This window comes from Mytilus edulis, chromosome 1, assembly GCF_963676685.1.
Source record: "Mytilus edulis chromosome 1, xbMytEdul2.2, whole genome shotgun sequence".
Taxonomy (NCBI): Eukaryota; Metazoa; Mollusca; class Bivalvia; order Mytilida; family Mytilidae; genus Mytilus; species Mytilus edulis.
Genome location: NC_092344.1, coordinates 63738349 through 63759096, shown reverse-complemented (window position 1 = coordinate 63759096; position 20748 = coordinate 63738349). Strand labels below are relative to the sequence as shown.

The 20748-nt window shown below is 31.6% G+C and overlaps 1 long non-coding RNA gene across 1 annotated transcript; it reads right to left on the bottom strand.

The window, feature by feature from the left end:
• Positions 1 to 14329: 14329 nt before the first annotated feature.
• On the bottom strand, positions 14330 to 20070 carry LOC139486724 (uncharacterized). The gene is made up of 3 exons (XR_011655627.1): positions 19854 to 20070; positions 15214 to 15388; positions 14330 to 14651 (listed from the first exon to the last, which is right to left on the bottom strand). It is a non-coding gene; the product is annotated as an uncharacterized lncRNA (long non-coding RNA).
• Positions 20071 to 20748: the final 678 nt, after the last annotated feature.

The window sequence follows — 20748 nt, the reverse complement described above, 5'->3', positions numbered from 1 at the left end:
GTTGCCTTTCTTTTGGTTTTCTAGGCTTTTTTTGATGGTTTATCGTGTTTTCCGCTTAATGAAGCACCTATTTGTATTGAAAAACACATTTTAAAGTTAGTCAAGGCCTTTACGATGAAAATGACACCTTGTATATTCCAATAATATGCTCAGTTTCGTCCCTAGGGTGAAAAGATCCAGGGTAAGTATGATCAATAATGGCGTCAGGCTATCGAATTTGGGGGTAAGGGTCGATTAAAGATTTTGTTGGCCTACGGCCACATATTTTAGTATATATAAAGATGCAGGCATGAAGTAGACACCCTAAGCATTAGTTTGAGCTAGAATATAGCCCAATGGAATGCCTAGGCGGTGCTGGGGGAAGATTTTCACTCTTATGGGTAGTTGCCTTTATTTTGTTTTTACAGGCTTTTATGACGGTTTATCGTGTTATCCGCTTAATGAAGCACCTATTTATATTGAAAAACACATGTTAAAGTTAGCCAAGGCCTTTACGATGAAAATGACATATTGTATAGACCAAAAATATGCTCAGTTTTGTCCTTAGGGTGAAAAGATCCAGGGTAAGTATGGTCAATATTGGCGTCTTGATATTAAAATTGGTTTACATAAGAGTCAAACAACTGGATTAACACATAGAAACAGTAATATGTCCACATGAAAACCTGTCAGATAGAAAGTCAGAATGCCACTTAGTCATCAAAATTGAAAAAAAGGTCTGTAATGCTTATTTTGACCATATAATTCCAAAATTGGTAATTTGTGCAGAATTTCTAATAAGTGAAAGTTTAAATCCTTTAGTTTCTTTCTATTTGACAAATTGACACCGTCAAATCATTCAGGGAAGTTGCCAAAGTACAGATTCTATATTTCCTGATTTCACCTCTTAAAAAAGAAAAAATTGACCAATCTTTATAAAACTAGTTATGACCAAAGCTTAGTTACTTATGAGACTGCTTACAAATTTCATGACAATAGGATATATATTACATACAATATGTTAAATTTTAAATTTAATTTGCGTGTTAAATTTAGACGTTAAATTGGAAAATTTCAACTATCAACATTTGGGAGTTTAAAAATTAAAATGTTGCAAAAAAAATACTTCTTAAATGCTTAATATGTAATATATCAAATATCAAAAGCAAAAAAGGACTCATTTGAGTAATCAGAGGTAGCACAATTATTCAAAAGTCAAATTTATATGAGCCTGTGGTTTAAAATTAAGGTTTTCCAATAAAAGGGTGTCTTACATAAAGATAAAGTATTTTCCAGCAATTTTAAATTTTAGGAGTATTTAAAAAAAAGAAAGAAATGAGGCATATAACATATCATATTAGTTTTAAAGGGTGTTAGGCCAAGAAAGACTGCAAAATATTTATTATTTTTGACATGTTTGGTTCAGTGATTTTGTAAGCAGTTAATTTATAAATATATGATTTTTTTTTATAATAAACACATGGTTTTGGATTGACTTAATTAAACTAAAGTTTCATATTATCATCGTCTTACGCAGTTACTCTATTGTAAATAGAAAGTAGAGTTGCGTATTTTTAGATTATTCTATTTTTAGAACAACCAATACACAGAAGAGCACTATTTATAAATTCCGTACAAGTCAGCATTTCACCAAAGTAGGCACGGGGTTTAAGTGTGCATTTCCCTGCATACATAAACTTTAACGATGTATTTTTCTATGAAAAACTTATTTGTTCATTAAATTATGGTATTATTCTAAAAGGCTTTTACATTATCTTTCAGATGCACCAAAATTAGCTCAATTGCGTTTATTTTAGTGAAATGCCGACACTTCGAAATTTGAAGATGTATATATATGATGACCTATGCGCTTGCTTCAAACATATAACTTAAGAGTGCACGCACGCAAGCATGCATATATAAAGTACGAAAACATTGATATGATCACATGTGGGGAAGAATTTAAAACTCTTCAACACTACCTGTCAATTAATAATATTCAATTGTATAAAAGAAACCCAGAATATATGCATGCTTTAGAAAATAGAAGACTATAGATGTAAGGGGACGGGTTTAAATTACATCTACATTATGTAGAAATGAGACAATTCTCCACAAGAGACCAGATGAACTAGAAATAAACAACTAAAGGTCACCCCGAGCAGCATTTAACAATGAGCAAAGCCCATACCGCTTAGTCAGTTATAATATATACATGTACATTATGTATAACGTTTGTTACAATGCAAATATTTTTATAATATAGCCGTCTAGGTTTTTAAAACGCGTATCATATGTAGAACAAGATTGTATGATTAAGAAATTAATGCTTATTTTAATAATTTGATTGAGTTGTAAAAGTGTTGACTGGAGCATAACTTGTACGAAGCGGTTCGTTCGAAAAATATTCACACGATCAACAATATAAAATCCCCCTTCTCTTTTCCCGTCAAAAAAATATACATAAAGAAGCATTCATTTCTTAAAACTATATTTCTATGCTAAGCTTTGCAACTTCAACAGTGCAAGTAACCAAAACATTATTGTGTTACATGTGTTGCAGCAGTGGTATTGAGTGGATACCAAAGAACACTTGGGAATAATTGTAATACTACTCCTTTGAAACTTTTTTTCAGTTAAAACCAAACTTGACCTGAAATGGCTTGCTTATTACTGGTAAACACTGCACTGAGTAATTGCCTGGTAAATGATTTAGACTACAGATGTTCTTACTATGATGTGCTGTAAATCTCTTTTATATACATATTGCGTAAAAGGACAATTAGAGGCTTTGAAACCTGTCACATTATTATTTTACCGTTTATATTCTTATGTTTATGTCTGTATTTACTTCGACGGACGTTATACGATGGTATTAGTTTTCGACTTACAATGTTGCTGCATTGTGAAGTGTGGTTATTTATTTTTGTCACTTTTCAATATGTCAAGTAAAGTATGGTTTTCTGATGACGGTATATCAATACAGGCACTGCAAGCATATTGTAGGGTATATGATTATAAGTAATTATCAATTGATTGTTTTAGATAAACATAATTATTGATGTAAAAAATATTGTAAAATAATTGCCTGGTAAGTGACTCAGACTTTAGATACTCTACCTTTCATGTGCTTTTGCTGTCTAATCATATACAGTAAATGAATATGAAAAGGTTTGTTGCCTTTCACATAAGTATTTTGCATGTACTGAATCACGTTATATTTTTTCATTGACTATGATAACTTTGTTTAACGTTATTTGATGTTTGTAGTTTTTTATTTAACTGTAACGTGACGTGTACTTTTAAAACTGACAAGTGGATCTTTTTTATACAGGTACTGCGAACACATAAAATGCAGTACCTTCTGCTTAAACAATGTCGCATGGTCGCGACAATTTTCTTTAAAATGGTGTTTAAAGAAAGATAATTCATGATCAACTATTTGAACACAGGATGGCTGGCTGCAAGTTGTAACTTTTGACTGTCCCTTTGGTATCTTTCGTCCCTCTTTTAAGTTATTTAATTTATGGACCTTATGTTTTTGTACATTATAAGTAATAAGTTGACGACAATAACTTGTATATAGGCGTATGGCACCGATATACATTAAAAAAGCCTCTGCCCTTTGTTTATGATAAAATTCTTACAAAAAATGTTTCTTCATGAAAATAAAGGCCAAACACTCCATAAACAGCATAGCAAAAATCGTCTTCATTCAACTTTGTCATTAAGCATTAGACCTTTGTTAAAGTACGAATACAGAATTTAAAAACTGAATATCTACTTGTTTCATATTTATAGACGCATACATAAATGTACACATAATCTAACACTTGTAGAAGATACCTCTGAAATGAACTAAGCGGTATGCACCGTGACAATATTTTGTATGATAATAATATGAATGGATAATGATTTTTATATAGATACATGTATATGGTCCAACAAAAGTTTGGACAATAAGTTGTCTAGAAGGATCAATCGAATGTGTCCAATAAAAGAGATGTAAGCATATCTCAAGTGAAAGTACATACAGGTTTACCGATATTTCTGCATGTTCATATATAGTGATAACCTAATGTAATACTCGCATAACGATATTTTTTTGGAAGAAGGAGAAAATCGTACGAGTTCAATAAAACAAGTTTTGCAGTACCGTTATGCAGTGATATATTACTAGTAATATATATATATATATTGTACTGGCGGCTTACATGCCCTCACCACTATTGAGTCTAAAGATAAACTTGCTGGTCTTACTTCGGATAAATGTTATTGCATCTTTAAAATTCTTTGTTGAATTTAATCACTATATACATCTTATTTTTGGAACGCTTTTGTGCATGAAATAAGGTGCAGTCACCTGCACATATTTATTGAAGACCATACATTGATATCTAGGTGTATTTATTTTAAAGTTTGTATTGTTGGATTTCTGTGTCATTGACGTATATTCCGCATATTTGATTTACATGTGTTTCGTAATTCTGTTAAACATTATGACATTGCAGATAATTCGTGCTTGATCCTGATTTCGTACCGATCAAACATTTTAATGCGTTTCATAGCCAGAATCGAGATGATATGATGTGTTGATTCAGATGTACACAAATGCGATAAATATCAAAACTAATAATTAGAAATTAAACCACCAAATAAAATCCCCAAAACACTATATATAGCTAACAAATTGAATTTTTTCCACACGAAATTTTGTGTGCATTTTTGATTTACAGATCTGTTCAAATCTCTATATTTGCAATAGTTGTTCGTTATGATTAAGAATCATATTTATGTTAATGTGAAATTTTTCAAAATGTATTTTCAAACTTTACTAGCATTTATTTTTATATAAAGATATAGGTGATTCAATCTAAGACATACATTCAATCCTGGATATTTTTATTGGTATAAATTATATGATCTCAAAATAGTGTATTTACAAATTCAGTTGTCAATTAGTATCAAGTTGAAAAGTTCTTTTCTTTAAGTTTTACAATTTTATAATCTTCATCGGTTATGAATCGTCATTATGTTCATCGGCAAGTAACAATTTATTTATATACATTTCTATTACTGCATTTTATTCCAGTAATGCATGATTACATGTAGCTTTAAACTGATACAAGTAAATGTCAACACATTTTTTAATTAGACCAATATTGATTTCTAGCTAATTTGAATACCGTCTTTAATATTTCAAATTGTAAAGAACTACACCCATTATTTAAAAACGTAAAAGATGGTTGTTGTTATTCAAATACAAAGAGCGTCGAGTAAGTGACATTTCTGATTTATAACATTGTACTCAGACCCAAAGGTTCCCATAGCTGGAAATTCTGTCAAGTGCTGACAAATATGGACCACTTCACAAATTGATTTGGAAGTCCTTTTAGAGATGAAATTTTGAATCCGTTTCTTGTTGCAGCTTCAATTATTATTTGTGGTGCTCTATCATTAACAATGTCTATTTATTCCAGTGTTAATTGTCTTCGAACTAAATAAAGGCAACAGTAGTAAACCGCTGTTCGAAAGTCATGAATCGATAGAAAACAAATGCGGATTACAAACTAAAACATTCATGTAGTGTACGCAAACAAGTTGCAACAGTCTAGTTGGATAGATTGTAACATACATATTTTTCTCTCTGAAATGACGAATTTTCAATATTCTGACCCCTTCTTTTACACACTGATACCATAAACATACTTCTTAATCCAGTCCAAATAAAGGTTTCGGTTATATTCATATGGTAAGCTTCCTCTAAATCACTGATATGGTAAGTGATATAAGAACAAAATTGAAGCATATTTGCGAATCGATGAACTTTAAAAGATGAAGAGTGTGGCCAGGCAAATCAATTGATCTTGATGAATCAAGCAATATTGAACTTGAAATTTTCTGTGTATTCATAACTTCCAAAATATTCAGGTTGCTTTAATGGTTGCATAGTTTCCTTTTTATACAGTCCTCTTGTCACATATCTATGATTGAGTCATGCTATCGATTTATTTTATATTAATTATTAAGTGCAACACCTTCATATCAAGACTGGATAGAACTTAATTCGAATTGCTTCGATTGTTATATTCAAAGCCCCAGTCCCACTAGACCACGATCGCACTACGCTCACCACGATCTAAAATACATTCAAATCGTGGTGAGGTCGCAGTATGAGCGGCATCTAAATGTAAATTGTCGTTGCTTTCACGATACTACTACGTCCCCATTACGCTTCTGCAACGATCCCGCTACGATTATACCACGTTCTCACCGCACTTATTCTGCGACCTCTCTACGCTTATCAAGATCTTTCTACGCTCATCACGTTCTCACTTCGACCATTCCATGAGTTTTTTGATTGCAGCACGATCTTACCACGCTTCTACTGCGATTATAGTACGTTCTTACTGCGATTATACTACGTTCATACTAAGATCTTACTACGCTATCAGTAATAACGTCAACATTGTGTTCCATATCAATACAATTCCATTCCTTCTATTTCTGATTAATACATAGATTTCTCGGAAACAATACAGTCATGCCACCAAAATCTTCTAGAACACGTGGGCGTGGTGGTAGGGGTTGATTTAGAGGCAAGAGGAGCTCTGATAGTAACGACTCCTGATCAATCAGAGATTTCGGACGACCAATCCAACCTAGATTACAACCTTTTGCTGGTCCATAAAGCTCAAATGACGACATTTAAGTGAACGATAGCAAAGACGACACAGATGTGTCAATAGATATAGGAAGATGTGGTATGAGTACCAATGAGACAACTCTCTATCCAAGTAACAATTTATAAAAGTAAACCATTATAGGCCAAGGTACGGCCTTCAACACGGAACCTTGGCTCGCAATGAACAGCAAGCTATAAAGGGCCCGAAAAATTACTAGTGTAAAACCGTTCAAACCGGAAAACCAACGGTCTAATCTATATAAACGAGAAGCATGGTGACCCGTTAGAGAAAATGGACAAATTGAACTTCATACAGACAAACAAAACCTAGAGTTATATAATATATTTTATTTGAAAATGACAATGAGAATGATGGTCGTAGTATGAACGTAGTCAGGTCGTAAGAAGAGCGTGATGAGGACGGCGAGGGCGTGCTAGAATCGTACTATTATCTTGAACAGCGTGGTGTACACGTGGTAAAGTCGTAATGGAAGCGTAGTTGGGTCGCGATGAGAACGTGATGGTCGTAGTGGAGTCGTAATAACGTCGCTAGATCATAGTGCAGTCTCTCCGAATAGAATCACGCTTTCGCTACGCTCCCGCTAAGATGGTACAGCGACCTTTGCGATTTTACTACGCCCTTAGTGCGCTTTCACTACGCTTCTATTACGACCTGATTTCGCTATGACCGCACCACGATTGTTTTGAACATGTTCAACGTTGGCCACGCTCATCTCGATCTTGAAGATCTTGAAGACCTCACCACGAGCGTGATACAACTTTACTGCGATCTATACGATCGTACTACGATCTTCAAGATCGTGGCCTAGTGGGACTGCGGTATTAACAAGACTTAAATATCTTTACCGTCTTTAATATAACTGGTTTTCTCTTTCCATCCCTGTTAACATGTGTAAATTCAATATTGTTTATTATTACTAAGTACTCTTTACATATTATAACACCTTAAATCAATCTGTCTTTTTTATATGTATGTTGTACATTTGCATCTTCATCAACAGATTTGCATATGCTTGTGCCATTAAATATATAGCTATAGTTATTATGTCTTCTGTCCGATATTCATTTAGAATTGCAAGTAAAATTGAGAATGGAAATGGGGAATGTGTCAAAGAGACAACAACCCGACCAAATAAAAAACAACAGCAGAGGGTCACCAACAGGTCTTCAATGTAGCGAGAAATTCCCGCACCCGGAGGCGTCCTTCAGCTGGCCCCTAAACAAATATATACTAGTCCAGTGATAATAAACGCCATACTAATTTCCAAATTGTACACAAGAAACTAAAATTAAAAATAATACAAGACTAACAAAGGCCAGAGGCTCCTGACTTGGGACAGGCGCAAAAATGCGGTGGGGTTAAACATGTTTGTGAGATCTCAACCCTCCCCCTATACCTCTAACCAATGTAGTAAAGTAAACGCATAACAATACGCACATTAAAATTCAGTTCAAGAGAAATCCGAGTCTGATGTCAGAAGATGTAACCAAAGAAAATAAACAAAATGACAATAATACATAAATAACAACAGACTACTAGCAGTTAACTGACATGCCAGCTCCAGACTTCAATTAAACTGACTGAAAGATTATGATTTCATCATATGAACATCAGGCACAATCCTGATTAACATACATTTAAAGTGGAGTTGAACTTGTAAACTCTAACATAAATATTCGATGTTTTTCAATATCATTGTCAATCTCTTTTAAATAAAAAATAATCTTTTCTACAATGTTTACAAGACACACTATTGACTCTTTTGGTCGGTCTTTGTTTTTTAGTATTTTTGACATGGAATTTTTTGTATCAATTAACGTAATGTGATTTGTAATCTCATTGGAATATTTTGCCTTTTTGAACTCTTTTATTATTAATTTTTTTTTAAATAGATATTTTGTTGAGAAAAAAAAATCATTAAGAACCATTGATATGCTATGACTAATCATTTGAAAAGCGTGTCGGTTTATATGAATAAGTAAATGTTGTAATAGAAATGACTTTATTGCACTTATATATCGGACATATTTAGACAAATATGATAATTTTGTTATTCGTTTATGAAATTTAGATTTTATTTAATAGTTTTTAAAATTATGTTTTATAAGCTATACACGTGCCATTTTTGTTTTACACTTTAGTGATTCTGTTTTCCGTTGTTTTTCTCTTATAGTTGATTGATGTGCTTCCCTCGGTTCCAGATTTGTTTTCATCTCGATCATTTTGATGTGTTTGATCTTCTGATTTGTTTGCGTAGGTATTTTCCGTTTTAAAAATTTTCTCGGTGTTCGTTTTTTTTTGTGATTCTACTTTTTAATACACTTTTTATCAATCTAAAATTGAACTGTGTTCTAAAATACACATAAGGATAATCTGGTAAAGTTTACCAAACGCGCAAACCTAAAAATATAGGAAGACGATTGATTCAATATCCCATTTGAATTGTCTCCTTTTTACTACATTTGGAAGCACATCAAAGTAAAACCTTAATTGACGTTGAACATTTTGAAAAGAAACAAGTCCAGGAATATAATGTTGTTTATCTTTTCGTGTGACGTCTATGAGCTTTTAATTTTGACATTTGATTAGAAACTTTTCGTTTTGACTTTTCCTCGGAATTGTGTTTTTTTTATTTTTATTTTCCCCATGTTGTATGTACAGATATAAACCTATAGATATTGTCTATTAATCTTACCTTTTGACCTTTTGAAATGTACATATAATTGATAGCTTGTCTTATAACTAATAAACTGTTATAATAAGATGGATCTTCTTTTGAAATAATTTGTAACTAAAAAAACATTTTTAGCAATGATAAGTATTCCCTCATAAAAACTGTACAAAGTAGAGAAAACCAACGATCTTCGACAGGAAAACTGACAATCTTTAATAGTCAATTAGGATTTGAGACAACAAATGCATCCACACTACCGTGGTTCTAACTCACAATCTCAGTGTTGACTGGCTAGTGATTATAATAGTAGAACTACTTGGACAACTTGGCAACAAAGGTCCTCACTATATAATATACAAGAGTTATAGCATGTATCAAATAAATATTTGTCTGTATTATATGATATACGTTCACAACGTGAAAGTTGTTGACCCTATTTCTTAGATCTTGCAAGTATAAGAAAACGTTCATTCAATCGCAAACTTGTAAGAAGCTTTCGAGAAGAGACACACAATTACAAAGAGGACACTCGAAAATGATACGATGAATAAAAACGTTTCAAAAAATGAAAAAAAATAAATAAAAACAGTCGACTTAAACTAAATTTATATAAAAGTTACCGAAGTTGGAGCATGATGATTCCAACAAAACCTATTCATCTCGTACACACAGATCATAATACACATTAAATCAAATACGAAAATGTGTAACTATCAGTCAAAGCGATAGTTATCGCATCGAATATTAAAATATCATAAACACAAGACAATGAATGACTCGAAGATCTATATATTTTTTACAAAAATATCTGAAGGTGTGATTGATTTGTATCTTTTTGTATTGGAATTTCGTCGGATAATTGTTCTCAAACTGAAGTTTTCAATGGAACTATTAATATTTTGCGATATCCTTGGATTTCTATATTTGTGCTGAATATGCAAAACAAGTAAAATGTTTACATTAAAGCGTCATTCATCATTTGTTTGCTGTTTGCCTAGGTATAACAAATTATTAAATTGATCTGTTTAATTTCGAGTTAAAAAATTAGATAATCTGAGCAGAAACTTAATTGGGGTGGTTTCAAACATTATGTCTTATGTACACGTGTAATTAGAATAATTCTATTTTATGTATATTTGACCTTTTATTCATATATTGTACTAAGAAATTCATTTCAGTTATATAAGAATTTAATTTTAGTCTTAACAAAATGGAAAGTTATCTAAGAATTTAATTTGAATGTTGATAAAAGAAAAAGTTATCTAAGATTTTAATGTCTTTTATTTTTATAAGAAACCAATTGCAGATACCTAATAAAAAGCGTCTGAATTCTATTTCAGATCCTAAGTCCTAATAATTTATATAATATCATTTATCTTCAAGGTCACCTATATATTTTGCTATCGTCTTTAAAAATTTGATTTCTGGGTCTTTTTTTGTGAAACTCTGTTGAACAACATAACTATCAATCATTTTACGATAACGTCTTCAACTTCAACACTTGGAATCCTTAGTTAAAAAGCGTCTTTGAAAGCAGCAACCATATATCAAGAAAATCATGATAGAAAAGGAAGGCTCAGGTATATCGTATCAACTGCGAAATAAATACTCCATATGGAGTTTCTGCAACCCATAATATCACGGTTTAATGTGTTAGTAGTTATATGTGGCAGACTTAAAGAAATCCTGTGAACCTATTTTTCAGTAATTTTGCTTATTCCGCTTTGCTCACGATAATATCTACTAATGTTACATACCTATTTGGACAACTTGTATGTTTTGACGTAATGATATTAATTAATTTTGTACTTTATTGTGTATGCTGTGTGTAATAAACACGAGGTCTAATATTTTGTATTTCGTCTTATAAGTTTGCCATACTTTACACACAGCATGCATGTCTCCAAATATTTTCCCTGGTTTAAATGTATCCTATTATTAGTGTTATGTTGAACCGATTATTGTTACCCCAATTCGTCCACTTTCACTCAGATGTGACCTATGAATTTATCTCTTTACTGGTCAAGTGGCACGTTCCTGACTAAAAGTATTCGAATGTATTATATGTAAATATATTTTGTTTACATGGGTCTCTCATGGAGAAACTTTTAATGTCAACTTTACAAAAAATATTTAGTATTTAAAAAGGCGACCATTCATTCCCAATGCATACGTGACAGCCATAAACTAAAGGATATAAACATAACAAAAATACGCATTTACAATGTATACACTGATAAACAGATATAAATATTTCAATAAAATATAAACATTTTTACTTTTTATTCAATTCAAAACAAACGAATAGTCCATGATGAAATTTCCAGAGTACTACATGATCCGGATTTATATTTACATTTTTATATACTTATATTTATACGTTTCACAACGAGTGAGAATGAGATATCGCGCGATATCAACTCGAGTTATTTAATTTCAATATACAAATTAACGAACCATGGAACGAGTTAATTATTACTATTTAAATTAAAAACCGGGAGTTTCTCTTATGATTTTGATCCTATCTTTTTAAAGATTTGAAGACATGATGGCCTTTTATCATGACGTCACAATAGGCAAATTCAGAATAAACCAAGAAAGTTTGATGTAACAATTAAATGTTGACCAATTATTTACCGAGAACAGACATTTCATTAGTGAGGAGAAATATTTTTCTCACACCCAAGAAATGGGGAATAAGCAACAGAAAATAGAGAACAAGCGATATCAAATTTTTACAAGTTGTTTAACCTATTTCTTTTAGGGTCATAACTCGGAATGTGTTAAGTTAAAAATTCCTCGAAATGTAGATCTAGTCTTTTGCACATTCCAGTATGACATCTTATGTCCTTTTCCAGTGTCAGTTTCTAGCATCAGACATTTTAAAGATTTTTTGTACGCTCCAGAAGTAATAAACTTTAACAAAAGAATATTTTCAGGTGAAATGTGAGTAATTTGTATATTATTGAAGAAATTACATAGATTAAGTTACAATTGACGAAATGTGCGTCGTCTTATCATTTGAAAGGAAAGTCATCAATCAGCTAACGAATAGACAATGGAAATGCCGTAATAGTGTCTTTTTATACTTGATAAACCAATCAAATTAAAGCAGATTTTCGTATCATTTTTTCGTAATACACTTTGTGCAGTGTGATATCACCCCTTAAGCCGTCAGAATCGAAGAATGATTTCGACCATGCGCTGATATAGGTGCTGATATGACAAATGACATATTAAGTTCTTTTTATCCATTCTTCCGTAGAAGCCATACAGACAATACAACTGTTTTAAATCTTTTTATCATATACTTATAGAAAAATATTTGGTAAAATTGTATAACATGATAAAACTTATTTGTACAGATATTTATTCATAAAAAAACCGTGTGATATGACTTTTGTTATCAACAGCTTCCGGTTGATATCAACTAATCCGTTTCATATCAATTTCTTCCGGTTATTATTATCGCATGATTTGCTGTAACGTTATCGGATGACATTTCGACCTCATTCGGCAAATTCCAGAAAATATACCTCACTGGTACGTTTTTTTGTGTAAAACATACCACAGTTGGATACACAAAAATATAAGGAAGCAGAAAAATTTATTATTAAAATATCAGAAACAAACTTTACAACAAAAGCATTTTTTCTAAGTTTTAAAAATAGTTTTTGTCTGTATGTCTTTTGTTGACTGTCGGCTCTAGGGCTGATATCATGACCTAGGGCTGATAAGGGGTCTGTTATGAAAAATGCCATGTTATAATCTATATATAGAATTCATGTATTGTACATTATTGTTTTGGCATTTTTGATAATATATTTTGTTGTTTCCTAATTTTCGTTTTTTTTTATTCTACTGAGGTCTATTTTCCGGAAACGAAGTGAAAATGGTTTTCTATAACGTAAAAGAAATGCATGCGACAACAAGCGGAAACAGTTGATATATACCAGAAACAGTTGAAAAATACCGGAAGCAGTTTATAAAGAACGTCATATTACACGGCTAGACAATTCTTCAAATTTAATGAATAAATATATGAACAAATTAGTTTTATCAAAGGGTTCAACTATACCAGTTTTCTATCAGTAAATGACAAAAAGGAATATTAAATGTTTAGGCAGAAGATAATAAAACCATGAAATTACATATCAACTTAATACGATTAAATAAAACAATGTCGGGTTGTTGTCTCTTTAACACATTCCCCATTTCCATTCTCAATTTTATCATGTATATAGATACCATTTTGACAAGTTAGTTGTTACCTCTACAGACAAAGCCCCAAACTTATCGCTGTGTTTGTGTTTAACAGTGCACCAACTGCGAACTGAAAGAATGAAGTATAATCAATCCACAACACTCATGAAATCATGATTAATAATACTTCAAATTTAAGTTCAGTGGATTTTCAAAAACAGATGAAGTACTGGACCTTCCATTCCTCTTATTATGCTTGATTTAATAAGTGTCCTTTTAAACTCTGTTATATTGCGTGGTCTGCAATTTGCTCTAGGAAACATAATTTTCAAATATTAAAGCATATTTTTCCGTAATAAACCGCCTTGCTTTAGGATAATTGTTCTAAACTCTTAAGTTTGCAACCAAGGTGCAAATGGAACCAGACCATGAATTAGTTTGTAATCACGGTTTGTTTTTTCTCAATCAATTGATGACTTTTGAACGGTGGTATAATACTGTTGACTTTATAGATACCAAACACAAACTAAAGATATACTAGAGTACATATAATCTTAGTTCTTCTTCTTGTGCAATAGTATACAACATCTGATTTCTTTTCTATTGACAGTAAAATTGCTATTTGGACCCTGCAAAACTTTAATGAGACATGATTGTTTGATGTACCGGCATTTTCTCTGAAATTCAACACCTTAACTATATACCTTTAATTTTGTCATCATATCAACAAAAAAAACCAACAATATGTTATGGAATAACTTTCAATTTGATAGCCATTATTAGATAATTTAAAAACGCACAACGCTTCTATTCAGGCAAAAAATTAAATGATTATCTATATGTTTTATTATTTATAGAAAGTCAAATGGAAATGTTAAGCTCACACACAAATTCTTTCACGAAATCACAATCTGTATCATACATCAGCTTAGTAGTCCCGGGTGAGAATCTGAGTCGGCCACAGATTCTAGGAAAACTCGATATAATACGGATATCGGTAGGACCAAGACCATAGATATCCTGAAATGACTCTCCTGACGTCCATGTACCGTTGATCAGTCCGATCCAATAAAACTGTGACGCTGAACCTGAATTCAGATAAATCAATTTAATAGTTTATATGCTTAAAATTCAAATCGATAAAATTATCTATCATGTTAAATTCATTAAAACAACGTAAAAGGAAAAATCAGGTACAGTAGTAGAAAAGAACAAAAATTAGTTGTATTTTATTTCGCTAATTGTACATATATGATTCTAAAGTTGTCTTGAATTAATAACCATGTGCAATAACGTATACTGTACGAATATGGTCTGCTTAATTGTAACACAGATCAGATATTAACGAAAAGTAAAGCAAAAAAACACTTAATCAATTTATCTGCTTGTGATTGCCATTAAAACAGTGTCAGTTCTAATGGTACTTACAAACAAAGAAACCAATTTGCAATGTTAAAAAAAATGAAAAAGATAAAAGAAAATAGAGTTTCAATTCATCTCACTCACTAACTCTCTAAATGATTTCAAAACATTATATTTGGTTTGTTTTAAACAAACTATCTACGTTTTCTTCTTGCTTTCAATGTTCGAAAGGTTCTCGACCCGTATGTGTATACGATTTATAGATGTGTGATATTTGTAACGACTTACAATTATTCAAACTTGTGTTGTGAAAATTCATTTTTTTTAACTGTCTCTACCGTTATAAGATCTCCTCCTTCATCAATACATTGCTGTCTGGCATCATACCAATTTAGTTGTGTGGAATTAAACTTTAAGCAAGTTCTCGAAGAAATATCATAATCATATCCAAGTAGGTCACATTCTGAAAAAATTAATAAATAGTTTTGTTTAAATCTTGGTATAATTTCTTCTTGGGGCAAGTATATTTTACTAAATTTGTTTCAATATGGATTACCACATTTAACAAAACATAGTTGAAAACATTAATTAGTGTTCAAGTTACAAGCCAGCTGAAAAAACTTCAACTATAAATAATTGTCTTTATCGTTATAAACATTGATTTTGATTTTTGAAGATTTAAACATAACTAAATATATAAAGCTATATATGTATAGTTATGAGAACTTGCGATCCTATATCATGTCGATACAGTTAAAAGATAGGCAAAAGATACCAGAGTAACATTCAAACTCACAAATCGAAAATAAACTGATAACGCCATGACTAAAAAAGACAAAAAAACAAACCGACAAACAATAGTACACAAATCACAACATAGAAAAATAAAGATAGAGCAAAGCAACCTCCACCATAAACGGAGAGTGATCTTAGGTACTCGGCAGGGTAAACAGATCCTGCTTCACATATGGCACGTGTTGTGTTGCTTATGCAAATACAATTCAGATTATAATCTATTCGGTCGGTCACATTCGTAAAAATGAAGACGGGATTCATGTTGCGAAATATGAAACATTTCCGCTATCATCTGTGAAATGGATATTCCATAACGCCAACCAACTCGTGATGGCGTCCGTAAATCTTATCAAAGAATGATTTCAACTTCACCACTTGAACCTCTCGGTTAAATGACATCCTTATGTGCAGCAACCCACCATCAATGAAAACATGACAGGAAATACTAGCCTTAGAATATGGTTTTAATTAGATAATATATACTCCGTATGTAGATGCTGCCGATGTTGCTAGATAGAAATAAAAAGATCACATTTTGAATGCTGAAATCTTCTTTGTCGTCGTATAGTTTTGTTTTCAACTGACCTCATTTTAAATTTCTATATGTTATTCAAAATTTGAGGCAGACTCAACTATATTATTTATGAGTTTGATGGGATAGACGGGAATAGGTCTTTCAAAATAGTCACCACATTTTGAATCATTTAGTGAGAGAACATCATCCATATAGCTAAAAGTAAAGTTTTAAAAGAAGTTAATGAATGAAATCAGCCTTACATATATAAAGGAACAAGTTGGCCAGAAGAGGGATACAGATTGTTTTTATTGATTGTTTGTTGAATAAAACACGTCCTCCAAATGATATATATGATGCCAATAAAAAAATCAAGAATCTTGATAATGTCAGTTTCAAAGAAATGTTTGTTTGCCAGAATGATTTTTTACTAAGGATTCATCCCTTCCTATGACAAGATACTTGTGTCTACGTTTATCACTTTTTTATGAAACAAAGCATGCCCAACTCTTTATACTTTGACACTGCACAATGTCATGCGTTTCATAGACTGTTTATTACAACTTTCCACTAGATGCGTTAGCTGTGTACTGACTAATAATTTATAGTTAGATCCTATTTTGTGCTGTCTCATCCCTTTTGAAAGTAAGGGATGTGTGGATGGGGATACTCACCATATTTTGTTTGTGACTGTTTCAAGTCAGGAGCCTGTAGTACAGTGATTGACCGTGGCTCGTGTCTGTCATATTTGTTTTTCGTCAATTAGGCCAATAGTTTTCACATTTATATTTTTCCCATTTTTTATATCAGATTCTTTTATTTCTGACTATACATAATAGTATTTTCGTATTAGATTCATACCTTATGGTGGCCAATAATTGCAAACTACCACTTCACATGAAATCTGGTGGGCAGTCTCATAAGCAATAAAATAACAACTATTTTGTTTTATACTATTGCTAAAGTAATTAGTATAATTCGATAATATTGCGCGATATTGATGGTAAAATATCAACTAACAGTGTTAGACTTTATTCATTAACATTTCTTCTGCTCCGTTTAGAGGGGTATTGAAGACGGGTTCTTTTTTCTGATAATTGTAATAGCGTAGAAAAATTCAATCTTCATGTAAAAATATGTATATGTATATTTGTAAACAAGTACAAGAATCGTCTTTCCTTTGTGCTTTGTCAAATTATAAACTACAGATACAACGAATCTTCAATATCGACATTTCTCTTTTGCCTTTTAAATAAGGTCATATATTTTTTTTTGTATATTTTATAAACTTGCATGGCTATAAGAAATGTAACAACACGTTCACTATGTCCGCGTCTATTGTGACGTTTTAGATTTTAATGTTAATTTCTAAGCTTCGTTTCCACAAATAACTTCAACCCTGTACACAATTCTTCCATACATAAAAAAAATCTGGTTTTGAAGTTTGCTTGTACCTTAGAAAACTTATCTCAAACGGGATATCACATCCTAATATTTAAGAAGATGTTGTTTACCTTGTCCGCAAATTTAGAAACGATACTGGTTAATTAAACTTATTCATAAGTTATCAATTCAACACTTTAATTAGATATTTGAATAATGTTTTTATTGATATCAATATTGATTTTGTTATCAGTAAATTAGAAACAAACTAATTAATATTGTTATAACCAATTCTATTTCCTAATTGAAAATTAAGCGGAATAAAATAATTTAAGACAGCAGAGAAGATAATTCTGTTTTAATTGGTTATTACTAACCGACTTAAATAAAATTGTGAGCTATTAATACTGTAAATGTATGATGTATCTAGTCTGGTCAAAGGGTCAGAGTGTCCTACTTATTTAAACGATGAATTGTTGAAATTAGATAACATGTTTCACGTGCAGAGAAATTTCACCTATGACCAATGCATGATTGGATATCATCTTTCTTATTGGTCAATTATCTTGCGGGTCAGCACGAGTTCACGTGTAAGTGCATTGTGGTCACTTCCTTTTATCATCAGCATTTGATGTGTTAACTTGTGATTCTTATCAAACAATTTGTTCAAAATTCCCACCCCCATACCGCCCTTAATGTTATCTTTTGAAGTAGATATGTATATATCTTTATTTATGGGGCAGATTTTTCTCCCCACCTTTGCTATTCTTTGTCATTTATTCGATTGACATGATATCAGTTGATGTAATTTCGTATTTATTATGTATTATTTTTTCATATTAAATATGAACTTTTATGTCAAATGTTTTATTTGCAAAATGTATTTTTTGCATTTTATGATTTTGAATAAATGACCTTTTTTCGTCAGTTTAGTTTTTATATCATATAGCAACTCGAGCTCAGACTCTGGCTTCTGTATATAAAGTATGTTTATGGTATCTAGCTGTCCGTCTTAAATACATATGCATCTGTCGCTATCTATATCTTGGCATTGCACAAGGTCATGTTTTCTCTGAATGTTCATGACGTCTTTACATACCATCCATTGGATATTGGATGTTTACTGATTGATAATTTAGTCTTAGATGCATGATTTTCTTTATTGTCTGCTGATTTTGATTTTGAACTGGATGTCATTATTAACTGCGAGTACTCTCAGATCTATACCAAGTGTCTTTTTGTTGTTAGGATGTACAGGTAACAGGCTAGGTCTACTCTGTGTTTTTGTTAGATATGTTACTTGTATGTGTCCATCTGATGAGTTTAGCCTATTTTTACTGATTTTTATAGTTTGTTCTTATAATTTACTGTTACACCACTGTCCCAGCTTAGATGGAGGTATGGTATCTTGCTAACATTTTTACCCCCCCACACACACACACATTATGTATGTATGTGCGCGTCCCAAGCCAGGAGCCTGTAATGCAGTGGGTGTTGTTGCTGAGTTACATCTGTGTGTATTCGTTCAATTGTTGTGTACATTCACTAGGTCGTTGGTTTCTCGTTAGAATTGTTTTACATTTTGTCATTTCGAGTCATACCACTTCTCTTGTATCAACACACTTTCATTTATATGTTTATAACAACAATTATTGAGATGAAATACAAAAGGAACAGGTAATATTTTTGTTTTGTCTTAAATTTCTATATTCTTATTATAAATGTGTAGATCGCATTTACTTTGATTTACTAACAAATTAAAAACAACACGTTTAATAATTATTTGCGTCCAAAACGCTTTTTTGGATTTACCTTCATCAGAAACGCTCAAAGCCAAACATTTGAAATCCGTAGATGTATAAGTACCGAAACCGTTTAAGAGCTATATGTCAAAAATACCTAAAATAAATATCAAAGTTGAAACCTTAGATTCTTAATAATTTCAAAATTTATACTAAATGGACAGACATAGGTAACATCAATCATAACATCCCTAAGCGTAAACAGGTTCGTCAGAGAAAATTTACGGCCTGCTTAATCCTTTAAGTATTAATGTGAAACAAATATTTGAATACGAGACAACGTTCTATTTGACAGCTTTACATTTTTCTGCGAAATATTCTTAATATTCAGATTAATAGTATGGTTTTATATTAGGAACATAATATTATGTTTTTGAAACAAACATGCTTGTAAAGTGAAACATGAACAGATAACATATATAATATAAGCAAACCTTTATGTTTGGTGAAAAACAAACTCCAGTTGTCCGTAGTCTGAATATTTGTCGACGATATGGCAGGTTCGTCCGTGTGTAACATGCACTGCATGTCCTTGTACATAAATCTGCTACAAATACCGACATCAACAGCACAAATTGTGGCACACTGTAAAAGACTCGGAGTTAACTCCTTTTTGTATATATTGTTTCCATAAGGACAAAGAACTTGGGATTTTCGGTATTCCTTAAAAGTGAGAACGTATGGAATAATCAAACAGAATAGAAACAACATATTAATACAGATTGAAGTATTTCAGATGTCTTTCCTTTTCCTTTGCATGCATTAAATGTCTTAAAAGATGCCCTAAATAATAAGACATTAATGTATTTTCATGAAAGATGTTCTTGTTAAATCAGGTAATGTACACTGAGGACTACCGTATTCCCATTAGATGAAACAGTGAATTACTTTGAAATGTATTATTTAGATTGCTTTAATGTCAATATTAAATCATAATGGATCTTCACAACATACTTGGGGTTCATGGAAAGTTCTCCAACCTAGCAATGCGATGACAATTGGGCACATTACCTATTAGCACTAAATTTTATCAACTTATGTATAAAAACTATGCTTGTCTCTGTGATTTTGGTGGTCCACATGAAATTTTCAAGACAGCTTTGAAGTGGACAAAACTCTCGCAAATAGAGAAAATTCATGGTCTTATAATTATCTGAATTATCAAAATATATTGGAGTACCCTTAAACAAGCATTGTAAAAGCAATTTCAAACAAAAACTAGAAGATTTTTACAAACATAAATTTATATTTGAACTTTCTAAGATAAAAGATGTAATTGTGGTAAACTTTTATTTTCTGGTAAAACTTATATTAAATCTGAACAACAAG